Consider the following 15,750-nt stretch of genomic DNA (forward strand, 5'->3'; position numbering starts at 1 on the left):
GTGATCAGTGTCCCCAAATATCAATATAAAGAGAGTCCTTAGAAATTAAATCATGATTCGCAGAAAATAGGCATTATAACAGAAATTCATAAAAAAGACGAAAAAAAGCCAAAAGCTAATAAACCTATGACTAGACCTTTCTTGTGGTCTGGAAAGCATAACTCAAAACAGTAAGATTTTTATTCACACACAAAAATAATAATAAACCACAGATATGCCCAAACATAACAATTTTAAGAATACACTCTAATTTGATGTATTAAATATGACACAGGTAGGATCCACCACAATTTGTTTCATTCTTTTTTAAACATTTATTTGGCTGTGCTAGCTGTGGCACGTGGGATCTAGTTCCCTGACCAGGGATCGAACCCAGTCCCCCTGCAGTGGGACTATGGGATCTTAACCACTGGACACCAGGGGAGTTCTTATTTCATCTTCTGAATATCACCAACACAAACATGTTTTCCAGAAAGACAGCCACTATATGCTGTGTTAATGATTGCTACCAAAAAAAAAACATTTACAACCTGGCAAACTCCACAGAGCACACAACAAAAATGTGTTAAATGTCCCACTCTTCAGTTCAGTCACTCAGTCGTGTCCGACTCTTTGCGACCCCATGAATCGCAGCACGCCAGGCCTCCCTGTCCAACTCCCGGAGTTCACTCAGACTCACGTCCATCGAGTCAGTGATGCCATCCAGCCATCTCATCCTCTGTCATCCCCTTCTCCTCCTGCCCCCAATCCCTCCCAGCATCAGAGTCTTTTCCAATGAATCAACTCTTTGCGTGAGGTGGTCAAAGTACTGGAGTTTCAGCTTTAGCATCATTCCTTCCAAAGAAATCCCAGGGCTGATCTCCTTTAGAATGGACTGGTTGGATCTCCTTACAGTCCAAGGGATTCTCAAGAGTCTTCTGCAACACCACAGTTCAAAAGCATCAACTCTTCGGCGCTCAGCCTTCTTCACAGTCCAACTCTCACATCCATACACGACCACTGGAAAAACCATAGCCTTGACTAGATGGACCTTAGTCGGCAAAGTAATGCCTCTGCTTTTGAATATGCTATCTAGGTTGGTCATAACTTTTCTTCCAAGGAGTAAGCGTCTTTTAATTTCATGGCTGCAGTCACCATCTGCAGCGATTTTGGAGCCCCAAAAAATAAAGTCTGACACTGTTTCCACTGTTTCCCCATCTATTTGCCATGAAGTGATGGGACCAGATGCCCTGATCTTCGTTTTCTGAATGTTAAGCTTTAAGCCAACTTTTTCACTCTCCTCTTTCACTTTCATCAAGAGGCTTTTTAGTTCCTCTTCACTTTCTGCCAAAAGGGTGGAGTCATCTGCATATATGAGGTTATTGATATTTCTCCCGGCAATCTTGATTCCAGCTCTTAAGCTTGATCAAATCAGGTTCTAGCAAAAAGCACTCAGGAAAAACATGAGTGAAGGATGTAAAGCTATACCACTGTCCAAAAGCAACAGCAAGTGTTCCCTGGAGAATGGTCACTGCTGTGGCAGCAGGAGATGGGTTTTCAAGTACTTATGGTCAAAAGATGGCTGATGGTTTAACTAATACTTAGGAATCCTGACAGTCCACAGAACCTACCCAGAATTTCAAAGCTCCGAAGAATCCTGACAAAAAAGGAGGCAGGGGCCATCAATTACATGGCCTAATACTGCCCTCTATTCAGTCCACTTGTGTTTGTGCCAGTGAAATGCACTTTGATGTGAGCCTGGGCCACAGCTCATGGACTGTACTTTTCAGCCTCTAAACTGTCATTAAATTGAAAGTGAAATGCGAAGCACAGACCCGGCAATCCAAACACATTTTACCATGAAGAACTTAGCTCCTGCATGTTAACAGTTGAGGACTAAGATCACAAACTTTTATGTAAGCCATGTAAGCTACTTTTATGTAGCTCTACAGCAAAAGCTATTCCACTTCATCAGATTAAAGGTGCCCTTGATTGTATATCAGTTTCGTTTGTACTGCTAAGAAAAAGATGTCGCCAATTAAATTATGACAAATCGTTAATTTTAAAATGAGGTCCAACTTTACAGATGTTAAAATGTGAAAAGAAAGGAACTCCCTGGCAGTCCAGGGGTGAGGACTCAGTGCTTTCACTGCTGTGACCTCGGTTCAATTCCTGGTCAAGGAACTAAGATCCTGTCAGCCGTGGGGAGCAGCCTTTAAAAAAAACGTGAAAAGAGAATGTGCATATTAGAATAGATGAAATATGATTTTACACATGAACACAAACACAAATGTCAATGCTGATAATTCCCGTAAGCCAAATTTTGTTTGTTTTTCAAGGACTGAATTGTGTTTCTTGGCCAAGCTCTAATTTGTGGTTCAACTTCTTTACTCCTCTCCTCTCTGGTCCCTACAACCACCACATTCATTTCAGCGTTAGGAATTCAAACTCCTCATGTCAACAAACCCTTCCAGCCTCTGCTTCTCAGACTAGACCTGCTCCTGTGCCAGGGCAACACAGAGGAAGGGACACGCACCCTTCTTCACTGAGAGGGAAAACAGACACTTGGGAATCTAAGCCCTGTCTCCACTCCACGGCTACAAGAACCCTCTGTATACAGCAGGAGATGGAGACCTGAATATGGCGAAGAGGTTAGAATGTAGCTGAAGCGCTAAGGGGAACACACAGACACACACAGACACAGACACACAGACAGACACACAGACACACAGACAGACAGACAGACAGACAGACAGACACACCACACACACACACCACACACACACACACACACACACGTCTCTAGGGATTTTTCACTACTTCAGCTGAACATCAAGTTCACTAAAGACAGCAGAAATATTATTGATAACAGATAATGAAATATTATAGATAACAGATAATGAAAGTACAACCCTCTTTAAATCCTGGCACCTTAAAAGAAATGTAGTTAAGCTGGACCTTAAAGACCGAATTGTCCAGACAGATATAATCTTTCCTGCTTCTAATTTTTATGATATTGTCCACTTTTTCCTGAATTTTATACTTAAAGCCAGAATACAAAATTTGGATTAACTTCTCTTTTATTAGGTAAAAGGAGAGAGGGTTTTGTTTTGGGGTTTTTTTTACCCTTCACTAACCTGCCATCAATTCCTGTTGAATATTGAAAAAGAACATTGAGATTTACAAGAGCTATAGCTATTAAAAAAAAAAAACTACTTTTTCTTGAACATTTAATAGATAACAGTGAATTATACAAGGTATTTACAAGTGAAGAAAATGTAAAAGACAACTGTCTTTTTTTGAATGGTGTTTTAAATCCAAACCATATCATAAAGAAGAAATTTTTGAAACTATCTGAAAGAACAAAATCTCTCTCCACTGGGGAAGAAAAGATACAAATTAGCTTTCCTCTGAAAAGCGCAAACTGTCAGAGACCATAAGAAACTGTTTTAGGCATAAAAGTAGATTTGATAAACTTACTTCGGCATTGAAAAAAAGTGACTAGAAAGATAATTAGTGTTTTAATTAAAATGTAAAATAAAAGCTAACGTGTTTCTTCTGCATATTAATCAAATACTAATTACTTCTACCAGAGGCTTTAATATTCAGAACAATAAAAGAAGTTGCTTTAAAAAAAAAAACAGCAAGATAATAAATTCAGAAGTCATAAAGAAAAAAACTTGACAGAAACTTAACCAGAAAAAAATTGTATGTAGCAAAAATAATCATTAGCAAGTCAAATATGTTAATAAATATATAAAGATAAAATAATAGTAATGAGATAAATACTTGCAAAATGTAAGACAAAGTACCAAACTACAATTCTCACAAAGAAATGAGAAAGAGGACTTCCCTGGTGGTACAGTGGATAAGGATATGCCTGCCAATGCAGGGCACATGGGTTCAATTCCTGGTCCAGGAAAATCCCACATGCTGCCAAGCAACTAAACCCATGTGCCACAACTCCTGAAGCCTGCGCTCTGCAACAAGAAGAGCCCCAGCAACTAGAGAAAGCTGGTGCACGGCAACAAAGACCCAGCACAGACAAAAAGGAAATCAAACAACTCAGATTAAAATGGACAACTGATGGAATAGGATATTCAACCACTAAATTGGAAAACTTTGATTACACCTAGTGGTGGCTATTTTATAAGAAACAGGCATCCTCATGAATTGCTGATGAAAGTTTGACTTGGGGACACCATCTTGAAAACTAGCAATATATCAAAAAGAGCATGTGCCCTAGCTAAAGTACTTCTGAATAAATTTGGCAACAATGTGTCACTAATAAAAATAATGAAGTATTTCTCTATACTTTAATCATTAAAAAAAATCAAGATGTAGAGTAAATGTACAGTACTTGTTTTTTTTAGTAGCAAGCTGGTTAATACTTTCTTCTTAGATAACTTCTTTTCTGAACCTATTACCAAGACTGTTCTATGTCCCATTTAGTACTCATTTTGTTGTCCCTGGTTGTTTTCTTTTCCCTCCTTGGAATGACAAAGATTAATGGATATTTAATTGCATAAAATATTAAAAAGCAAAAGCAGCATTGTTTTTGCCTCATCTTACAGGCAGTCTAAAGGCAGAATTATTAAAATCTATCTCCTGCACACTTTACACAAATGAGGCACCCAACCAACACTTATTTTTGTTTTACAAGTAACTTTTTGTACTATTTTTAAAAAAATTTTATTGGAATATAGTTGTTAAAAAGCAGACACATTATTGTGCCAACAAACATCCGTCTAGTCAAAGCTATGGTTTTTCCAGTACTCATGTGTGGCTGTGAGAGTTGGACTATAAAGAAAGCTGAGCACCGAAGAACTGATGCTTTTAACTGTGGTGCTAGAGAAGACTCTTGAGAGTCCCTTGGACTGCAAGGAGATCAGCCCTGGGATTTCTTTGGAGAAAATGATGCTGAAGCTGAAACTCCAATACCTGGGCTACCTGATGCAAAGAACTGACTCACTGGAAAAGACCCTGATGCTGGGAAAGATTAAAGGTAGAAGGAGAAGCGGACGACAGGGGATGAGGTAGTTTGATGGCATCACCGACTCTATGGACATGAGTTTGAGCAGGCTCTGGGAGTTGGTGATGGACCGGGAAGCCTAGCAGGCTGCTGTCTGTGGGGTCACAAAGAGCTGGCCACGACTGAGCAACTGAACTGACTGAACTACAGTGTTAAATCAGTGAATGAGATATTATCTCCTTTTTTTTTTTTCCTTCCCATTTAGGTCACCACAGAGCACTCGGTAGCCTTTCCTGTGCTACTCAATAGGTTCTCATTAGTTATCTATTTTATACATAGTATCAACAATGTACATATGTCAAGTCTGAATCTCCCAATTCATCCCACCCACCCCTCCTTTTCCCCTTGGTATCCATAGGTTTGTTCTCGAAATCTGTTTCTACTTTGGCTTCATAAATAAGATCAATTATACCAATTTTTTTCAGATGCCATATTTATGCACTAATAAAGGAGTACGTCAGGCTGTATATTGTCACCCTGCTTATTTAACTTATATGCAGAATACATCATGAGAAACGCTGGGCTGAATGAAGCACAAGCTGGAATCAAGATTGCTGGGAGAAATATCAATAACCTCAGATATGCAGATGATACCACCCTTATGGAAGAAAGTGAAGAGGATCTAAAAAGCCTCTTGATGAAAGTGAAAGAGGAGAGTGAAAAAGTTGGCTTAAAGCTCAACATTCAGAAAACGAAGATCAGGGCATCTGGTCCCATCACTTCATGGAAAATAGATGGGGAAACAGTGGAAACAGTGTCAGACTTTATTTTTCTGGGCTCCAAAATCACTGCAGATGGTGATTGCAGCCATGAAATTAAAAGACGCTTACTCCTTGGAAGGAAAGTTATGACCAAACTAGACAGCATATTAAAAACCAGAGACATTACTTTGCCAACAAAGGTCCATCTACTCAAGGCTATGGTTTTTCCAGTGGTCATGTATGGATGTGAGAGTTGGACTGTGAAGAAGGCTGAGCACCGAAGAATCGATGCTTTTGAGCTGTGGTGTTGGAGAAGACTCTTGAGAGTCCCTTGGACTGCAAGGAGATCCAACCAGTCCATCCTAAAGGAGATCAGTCCTGGGTGTTCATTGGAAGGACTGATGCTGAAAGTGAAACTCCAATATTTTGGCCACCTCATGTGAAGAGTTGACTCATTGGAAAAGACCCTGATGCTGAGAGGGATTGGGGGCAGGAGGAGAACGGGACGACAGAGGATGAGATGGCTGGATGGCATCACCGACTCGATGGATGTGAGTCTCAGTGAACTCCGGGAGTTGGTGATGGACAGGTAGGCCTGGCGTGCTGCGGTTCATGGGGTTGCAAAGTGTCAGACGTGACTGAGCGACTAAACTGAACTGAACTGATAACAAACCCTGTAATAGAGAAAGTACACAGCACAAATTAACTATGCCGAAGAAGAAAAGAAGGCTGTAGAAACAGATTTCACAGAAATCTATTTAGATTAGAAATAGATCTTAAAGGACACAGCATGGCTGTAGGTGGTTTAGAAAGAGGGTACTCATTCAAACAACCTGGGCTTGGTTTTGGCTCGCCTGCTTATCAGCTGTGCAAACTTGCACAACTGGTTCCATTCTTCATTAATAAAATAGGGTTTTATTTAATAAAAGCTGTACTATTTCAAAGATTGGTTATGAGGATCCACAAGATTTGTGTATGTAAAGTGCCCTATAGTGTGTGTCAATCAATACATTTTAGTTTTGTTTTTTATATCACATGTTACTGATGAATACAACTCTGCCACCTACAAAAGATATTAAACAAACGGACAGCATTCAGTATATCTGAGAAAAGGTGAGTGTGCCCTGTGTGTGAAAACCTCCTTCAGATAATGCAAATTTTTCTGGGATAAAAATAACACTTTCTTCAAGATGCCCCCCCAATCCTATTCCTTCATTAATTTAGTCACTCTGGCACTTTATGTCTTTATTTCTTGTACTGTTCTTATGGCTTCAATTTCAACTCATTTAGTTGAGTGCATTCACATGTAGGAAGTGCATATACACTGTCTCTCTTTGTGAAGGATATGGCAAAATTCAGGTTAAATCAGACAGTTCATGGCTGTAAGAAAGAAAAGGCTAAGTGCCACAAAAGTGGTTCTTAAGTGCTGTCAGTTCAGTTTAGTCGCTCAGTCATGTCGGACTCTTTGCCCAAGGGGGCAGGAAATGCTACTTACTTGCTTATAGGATAGCTTCAAGAATGGAAACAGCCAAAGAACATTAGTCTGTTTCAGACTTGCAACATACTAGGCTTAATTAGGAGGCCTGTTCTATTCATTCAACAATTACTTGCAAGCACTGTTCAAGATTACAAAGTTTATCAGGACTTGGTGTAAGGAAAGAAAACAGACATAAAGGCTAATGACAATAACCTGTGTCCAATACTAAGGACAACAGCTTGAACAAATACATTCAGGGTGCCCAGAGGATGCTGCCAGTAGGGACCCACAGGCTGAACGAAGAATAAGCCAAGTCCTTACCAAGGAACTCCGTTTGGCTTCAACTATGGCACAACAAACAGGAACCGCGAGACCGAAGGACCACAGAGCCCAGGATGCCTGGGGCTGCTGGCTTGGGCTGCCAGGTCACCTGCACTCGGTCAACACACGTGTACAGAGCACCCACTGTGAGCCAGGCACAGCGCCGGGTAACCACGGCGGGGGTCCCTAGGGCAGGGTCTCAGGGTTACCCTAGCAGTCTGGAGGAGGCGAGGATGCTTCCCAAACGTCACTCCTAAATAGGAACTTGAGATCTGGCTAACACTTCAAAGTCAAAGGCGGAGACCCGCGACCCGCAAGCAATCCACCACACCGGGATTTGGGGAGGCAGGAGATCAGTCCTCCGGGAAGCCTCAACCAGGATCCCAAGGACCCCGCACATCCTCCTATCCCAGCCCCAAACCCAGCCAAGAAGCGAAACTCACCGGAGGCAGCGGATGCTGTCACAGCGGTGACACTCAAGCTCCCGAGGAACACCACCTTCTAAGAAATACCTCACCCCAGCTCTAACCCGCTAGCGTCTTCCTACTCACAACCGAACCCACTGAGCCCCGAGGCCATTGAGGAGCAGCCGCTTCCTTCAATTGCAGTCTAGACGCGGGCCTGGTGGGCGGGGCTTTGCTGGCTCGGGGCGGGGCATAAAAGCGGAAGTCTCCGCCTTTTTCAAGCTAGATTGAGAAGTCCGCCCGCAGTTGCAAATATTACACGGCTGTTTAAAAGCGGGCGCCAGAGGTGGCGGGAAGTTCCTCCTGTGTACCTATTGGTGGATTCCTGAGCCAATTACGAAAGTGTTAGGGCGGGCTTATCAGTTACTTAGAAACGCGCAAGCACCTGGCCTTCATTGGCGCGGGGGAACCGGTCTCGCTCCAACTCCTTGCCCCTCACTTCACCATCTGGTGCAGTGTCTCGCGCCCACTACGCTCCCCACGCCTGAATTCCAGTTCTCAGTTGCAACACACAGAATCCCTCACTTTCCCAACCTTAGAGATTTTCGCATTTACCCGATTCTCTAAGGTGATGGGTGCCTGCTTCCCCATCACCTTAACAGCCTGAGTCTTCTTCCTTACTAGGTCCCGTCTTGTTTGAATGTGTGTTTCTTTACTCATGAAATGACATATTTCCCACGTTTATTTACTACCTGAATTTCCTCGAGTGTGAATGTTCTTGTCACTTAGATATTGTTGTTCAGTCGCCAAGTCATGTCCAACTCTGCAGCATGCCGGGTACCCCTGTTAACCTTTTCTGTTATTTATTTAATTGGAGGGTAATTACTTTACAGTATTGTAGCGGTTTTTGCCATACGTTGACATCAATCATCCATGGGTGTACATGTGTTCCCCATCCTGACCCCCCCTCCCACCTCCCTCCCCATCCCATCCCTCAGGGTCAATCCCAGTGCATCAGCCCTGAGCACCCTGTCTCATCCATGGAACCTGGACTGGCGATCTAGTCATATATGGTAATATACATGTTTCAATGCTATTCTCTCCAATCATCCCACCCTGGCCTTCTCCCACAAAGTCCAAAAGTCTGTTCTTTACATCTGTGTCTCTTGCTGTCTCCTATATGGGGTCATTGTTACCATCTTTCTAAATTCCATATATATGCGTTAATATACTGTATTGGTGTTTTTCTGACTCCACTCTGTATAGTAGGCTCCAGTTTCATCCACCTCATTAGAACTGATTCAAATGCATTCTTTTTAATAGCTGAGTAATATTCCATTGTGTATATATACCACAGTTTTCTTATCCATTCGTCTGCCTATGGACATCTAGGTTGCTTCCATGTCCTAGCTATTGTAAACAGTGCTGCGATGAACATTGGGGTACTCGTGCCTCTTTCAATTGTTAACCTGTTCCTTTAAGACTGTGCCGCCCAGTGTGCAGTAAAGCTCTCTACTGTGTCTAACCTCCTGGGGTAAATGGTTCCAGTGAATTATCAAGGAGGGGGCTAGTAGCAGCAGATTCACACATCCTTTTAACCCTTTCCCATATATACTAGTATGGAGTAAGAGGACTGTTAAAGGTTGTTCATAACCTGACTAGCCGCCTCTTGCTACCTCCACCATCCCACCCCGGATGCCTATACTGACCCCTATAACCCAAGCATAAGGGTCTGGTACATAATAGGTACTAAATCCATAGCAACAGGTGAGTGAAATCTCTGGCCAGGCTGCCCCTGAATCCCAGAGTGGTATTGTTTTGCTTATTTCTTTCACCTCTACTCGGAGAAGGCAATGGCACCCCACTCCAGTACTCTTGCCTGGAAATCCCATGGATGGAGTTGCCCACTTCCCCCTCTACTCAGTCTTCAAGATAGAGGAGTACCTCTTCTGAAGTCTTTCATGACACACGCTTCCCTTCCTCGGTAGAAATGATCTTTCTCCACTCTGCACACAGTGTACATCTCTTACTATAATCCTTACTATCTACTAGAGTCAGTTGCTATGTGATTGTTTCACTGAGTCCAATAATATCTAAAGGCACTACTTTGCTTTGTGGCCCCTGATAGGCAATCAAAATAAATTTGATTAATGAGTAAATGAATGAACAAATAAAAGGAAGGCTTTTTGTTTCAGAAAAAGCAAATAAAAGGCATTCAGGTAAATGGCAGTTGTTGAAATCTGAGCCAAGGTGTGTAAGAACTAGGCTTATGGGTTTTCCACATCTCACCACAGTCCATCAGCAAGGTGCTTGTAATGTCCCAAGTTAAGGGTTAAAATGAAATGTTACAGCAAGAGTGCTAAGTGATCCCTATCCATAAATAGCTATTTCTTAGATGGAAAGGGAAAAAAAAAAAAACACGTTAAGGGAAAGGAAGCACATGAAGGGACAGTGTTTATTATCCCTTACATAGTGCTTTACACATTGGTAACTTCTTTTACAGACACTAACTCATTTTTCCTCACAACAATCCTGTGAGGGGCTAGTATAGGTTTTAGGATACCATTTAACAGTGGAAGAAGCTGACCAAAAAAATAATTAAGTGACTTGTTCAAGGTTACACAGTTCATGTGAAACAGAGACAGAATTTGAATCCAACTCCTTTATCCCAAAATCCAGATCTCATCACTATATATAAAAGTGAAACTTACACACTTAAATGACAAAAGATGAAAAACAAAGAATGTCAGAGCCCCCTTGCCTCTAAAAATGGATTTGAGTGGAGTTGTGGACATATTACGGGCTTCCCAGGTAGCACTAGCGGTAAAGAACCCACCTGCCAATGCCAGAGTCATTAAGAGATGAAGGTTGGAACCCTGGGTCAGGAAGATCCCCTGAAGGAGAGCATGGCAACCCACTCCAATATACCTGCCTAGAAAGCCCCATGGACAGAGGAGACTGGTGGACTGCGGTCCAAAGTGTCACACAGAGTGATACGAATGAGGCGACTTAGCACAGACACGTGCATGGACATATTATAATCAACACTATTTTCCTGACTCTCTATCATGCTTAATTCCTGGTGTAGGTGCTTGAATATAAAGTGGGAGGCATGACCCCAGCCCTCCTCCATACTCTGAGGTGCAAGATGCTTACATAAAAAGACCAGCGATAACACACACAAAAAGTAGTTTACTACATGCAGTATGAGTAGATAGTACTAAATCTGGGGGAAAGTAAGCATATAAGGAAGGATCTCTCAGGGAAAGTTCCTGGAATAAGAGGAAGAGTTAACAGGCAAGTTGATCAGCAAGAGTGGTTGCAATAAGAAGGGTTCAGTTCAGTTGCTCAGTCGTGTCCAACTCTTTGCGACTCCATGTGCCGCAGCACGCCAGCCAGGCCTCCCTGTCCATCACCAACTCCTGGTAGTCAGTACAAATAAAAGATTCTTGTATTTAAAGGTAAGACTGGAGAAATAGACTGAAATAAGATAGCCAAAAGAAGAGTGTAAAGTGTGGAGAAATAGAAAAGGCATGCTACAGTGATAAGGTGTAGTAAGGCACAAGGAATGCATTTAACATGTCCAGAGAAACACAAGCACACAGAAGCATTCTGCGGTAATAAAGACAAATGCAAAGAAAGAGAGAAAAAAGTTCCAGGGGCCTTGAACGGTTCAAAGATTATTTATAGAATGTTGGATGTTTTGGGTCAAATGCCTTGCATTTTGACATACCTGTGAGCTGGGAAGAACTATCTCTACCAAACTCCTTTACATTTCAAGGGGAAATGACTGTTGTGATGTGGTCCCTCTGATTCAGATCATTTAGGAAGGTGCAGCTAAGCCATCATTCCTTCCTGTTTCCTACCTTCTCTTTGGTGTCAGAGCTATCAGGTCATCCTGTAATAAGAAGTACTATCCTCAAAAGAGCATTGAAATGAAAGAAGATCCAAGTTCAAGTTTCAGCTCTCCTACCTACTAGCTTTTGTCCACTATTTAATCCTTCTATGCCTCAAAGGTCTTATTTGAGATCAGAAGTGATATCTACTTTGCAGAATTGTAAGCTTTTTAAATGTAGAAACACTATTCAACAGGGTTATTTAAGGAATATCAGATTTTATTTGTAGTATTATATATTCAAGAGTATTTTTTGAGCATCCATTAATCTTTCACATTCAGAAAATGAAGATCATGGCATCCAGTCCCATCACTTCATGGCAAATAGATGGGGAAACAGTGGAAACAGTGTCAGACTTTATTTTGGGGGGCTCCAAAATCACTGCAGATGGTGACTGCAGCCATGAAATTAAAAGATGCTTACTCCTTGGAAGAAAAGTTATGACCAACCTACATAGCATATTCAAAAGCAGAGGCATTACTTTGCCAACAAAGGTCCATCTAGTCAGGGTTATGGTTTTTCCAGTGGTCATGTATGGATGTTGAGAGTTGGACTGGGAAGAAAGTTGAGTGCCAAAGAATTGAGGCTTTTGAACTGTGGTGTTGGAGAAGACTCTTGAGAGTCCCTTGGACTGCAAGGAGATCCAACCAGTCCATTCTGAAGGAGATCAGCCCTGGGATTTCTTTGGAAGGAATGATGCTAAAGCTGAAACCTCCAGTACTTTGGCCACCTCAGGCGAACAGTTAATTCATTGGAAAAGACTCTGATGCTGAGAGGGATTGGGGGCAGGAGGAGAAGGGGACGACAGAGGATGAGATGGCTGGATGGCATCACAGACTCAATGGACATGAGTCTAATGGGAGTTGGTGATGGACAGGGAAGCCTGGCGTGCTGCGATTCATGGGGTTGCAAAGAGTCAGACACGACTGAGCAACTGAACTGAACTGAGTCTTTCCTTATTAAGCAGCTTATCACAGAATCTACACCTGCCCTCAGCCACTATTACCTCCCTACCACTCCAAGACCTGGCCATACCTGACTGGGTCAAAGGTGAGTGCCAGACCCAAGAGGAGGCAATCATATTTCCTTCCCAGACAACCGAAATAAAACTCCATGAAACTGAGTCAAGTTTTTAACCCTAGAAGAGAAGTAGATTTTTATTACACTTTCTGTATGTTACAAGAAATATACCACTTCCATAGCTGTGTCACGTATATGGTGCAAACTCAGACTGATGATCATGAATTTCTGCCACTCAGAGCCATGGATCTGCCTCGTTCCTGTACTTTGTGAAGCCTGACAGATCATCTTTTCCTCAGTTCTGTGATAATCTGAACCTTAAAATATCTTTTGACTTGAGCAAGCTTGGGTCATATAGAGTTTGAACAGTGTTCCCCTGAGTTTCATGCCCACTCAGAACTTGTAGATTAAAAAGAAGTAGGAAAACAAGATTATAAAAGTGATGTTTTATATGTCTACATAACAAGTTCAATGGATATTAACAAAATGCAACATAATAACACCATTTATAAGAAATGATAGGATTTAGTTAAAATGTTAATGTATTTGAGCACTTAGATATTATTGTCCAGGAATGGAATACAAATTTAAAGTTATTTGATATTCTTCTATCTTAGGTCAGGCTCCCAGAAATAAACTTTGGGATGAAAATTTGAGTGCAAATGATTTACTAAGGAAGGGTTTCCCAGAGAAAGTGGTTAGGGACTGAGGAAGAAGCTGGACAGGGAAGGGGAAGAAGCCAGGCAGGGGTGTGCTTTCAGGAGTAGTGCTTGGCCCAGCCTGACCCCCTAGGGAGCTCTAGCATGTAATCAGGATTGGGTAATCGGCTGAGTTTTTCTGCTCCTGCACCAGGGAAGGGAAGAGGAAGCCCATAGGCACTTCTGGCCCTGGGTAACTCAAAGCAGCTCGCCTAGCCTGAAGTTGTCCTTAGAATGAACAGTCACTTGTGCAGGCAGTTAGGAGCAAAACATACAGAAATGGCTCAAAGGATCCAAGGGGTTCTGGACAGTCTATGTTTGCCATTCTTTGATCTTATTAATGTGTCTCTGGAGAAGACATCAAACATTTACATTTGAGTAAGAAATGGAGGTGGTCTCATGCAGCTTAGCCAAATGACCCCTCCCAGTCCTAGAATAATGGGACCTAGGACTACCAAGATGATCCAACCACTATGTTCTATGGATTCAGTATATTCAGTGAATTGGCCAAGGGTTAAAGCGGCCATCTTCCTACAATCTCTTGCCGTATCTTTTACTACCAAACTTTTTTACTTAAACTTTTTATTTTGATAAAATCATAGATTCATATGCAATTTTAAGAAATAATACATGGATATCTCCTATAAGCTTTATCCAGCTTCCACCAATGATAATATCTCACAAAACAGTAGTATAATAAGACAGCCAAGGCATCCACACTGTTACAGTCAAGATTCAAAACAATTCCATCACACAAGGATCCCTCATGTTGCCTTTTCCAACTGTGCCCACTTCCCTCTTTCCTACTGACTCTATTTCTATACTTTTATAAAAACATTTCAAGAATGTTATGTAAATGTAACTCTATGGTACTTAACTTTCGGGGATTAGTTTTTTCTTGCCCTGCCTAAATCTCTGCAGATCTAAGTAGTTATGTGTATCAGTATCTCATTCCTTTTCACTATTGAGTATTGTTCCATGGATGATAGTCTGTATAATATTCATACATTAAAGAACCATCTGGGACTTTTCCAGTTGTAGGACATTAAAAACAAAGCTACTATGAACACTCCTGTACAAATTTTTGTGGGACCATAAGTTTTTATTTCTGTATGACCAATGCCGTGGAGTATAATTTATTGGGTTGAATGTAAGTTCCATGTTTAGTTTTTTAATAAACTACCAAACTGCTTTCCAAAGTGGCTGTACTACTTTACATTCTCACCAGGAATGCACATGTGATCTACTTTCTTTTCATCCTAGCCAACACGGTGTTGTCATTATTTTTCAATTACTCATTTTGTTATATGCGTAGTAAGATCTCATTGTCATTTTAATTTGCATTTCCCTACTAGCTAAGGTACATCTGGAAGTTCTAAATTCACGCACTGCTGAAGCCTAGCTTTGAGCATAACATGTGAAATGGGCCCAACTGAAATAAGGCAACTTTACATGCTTCTTGTCATCTGTGTATCTTCAGTGAAATGTCTATGCATTTTTTTGCCCATTTTCTAATTAGAATTTTTACTGTTGACTTCTTTGAGTTTTTTTTTAAATGTATTCTAGATATGTGGTTTGCAAATATTTCCTCCCAGTCCACAGCTTGTCCTTTATCCTCTTAACAGAGCTTTCACAGAGCAAAAATTTGTACCTTTGATGAAGCGCAACATAACAGTTTTCCCTTTAATGGATCATGTCTAAGGACTCATATCCTGAAGATTTTCCTCTGTGTTTTTTTCCTAAAAGTTATCATAGTTTTACATGTTAAATTTAAGTCCATAATCCATATGAGTTAATACTTACATAAAGTGTGAGGTTCTTTCTTACGCCTACAGATGTACCGTTGCTCAAGCATCATTTGCTGAAAGGCTATCCTTTGCCCAGAGGGTAGAATGCCCCTTAGCCTCCTCCCAGTGGAGTCCCCAGGGCTGGTTAAGAGCCCCTCCTCTGTAGGCCACAGCTCCTAATAGGCAGCCCTTTCACAGGACTCTCTCTGCAGATTCTGTTACTGCTCCCTCCCGTTATTCCTCCACTGGCTGAAGAGCACTGCCTCCTCCCTTGTGGTTTCCCATACTCTGCCCAGACCTTTGTAAATAGTCCCTTTATTAAACTTTTCTCCAGTTACCCAACTTAAGTGAGCCATCTGTTTCCTGTCAGGTCCCTGACACATTCTACAAACAATAAATTTTCCAAATCCCAAACATCAGACATATTCTGTCAAT

The 15,750-nt window shown here is 41.5% G+C and overlaps 1 protein-coding gene across 4 annotated transcripts in view; it reads right to left on the reverse strand.

Annotated features, from left to right (window-relative positions):
* The window catches only part of CEP152 (centrosomal protein 152), a 102,418-nt gene extending 94,310 nt beyond the window's left edge, over positions 1-8,108 (reverse strand). For all 4 annotated transcript variants that reach the window (XM_018054173.1, XM_013967153.2, XM_018054175.1 and 1 more), the window contains exon 1: positions 7,954-8,108. The gene's annotated coding sequence lies outside the window, so the exon portion shown is untranslated. The remainder of the gene's footprint in view (positions 1-7,953) is intronic.

This window comes from Capra hircus, chromosome 10, assembly GCF_001704415.2.
Source record: "Capra hircus breed San Clemente chromosome 10, ASM170441v1, whole genome shotgun sequence".
NCBI lineage: Eukaryota > Metazoa > Chordata > Mammalia > Artiodactyla > Bovidae > Capra > Capra hircus.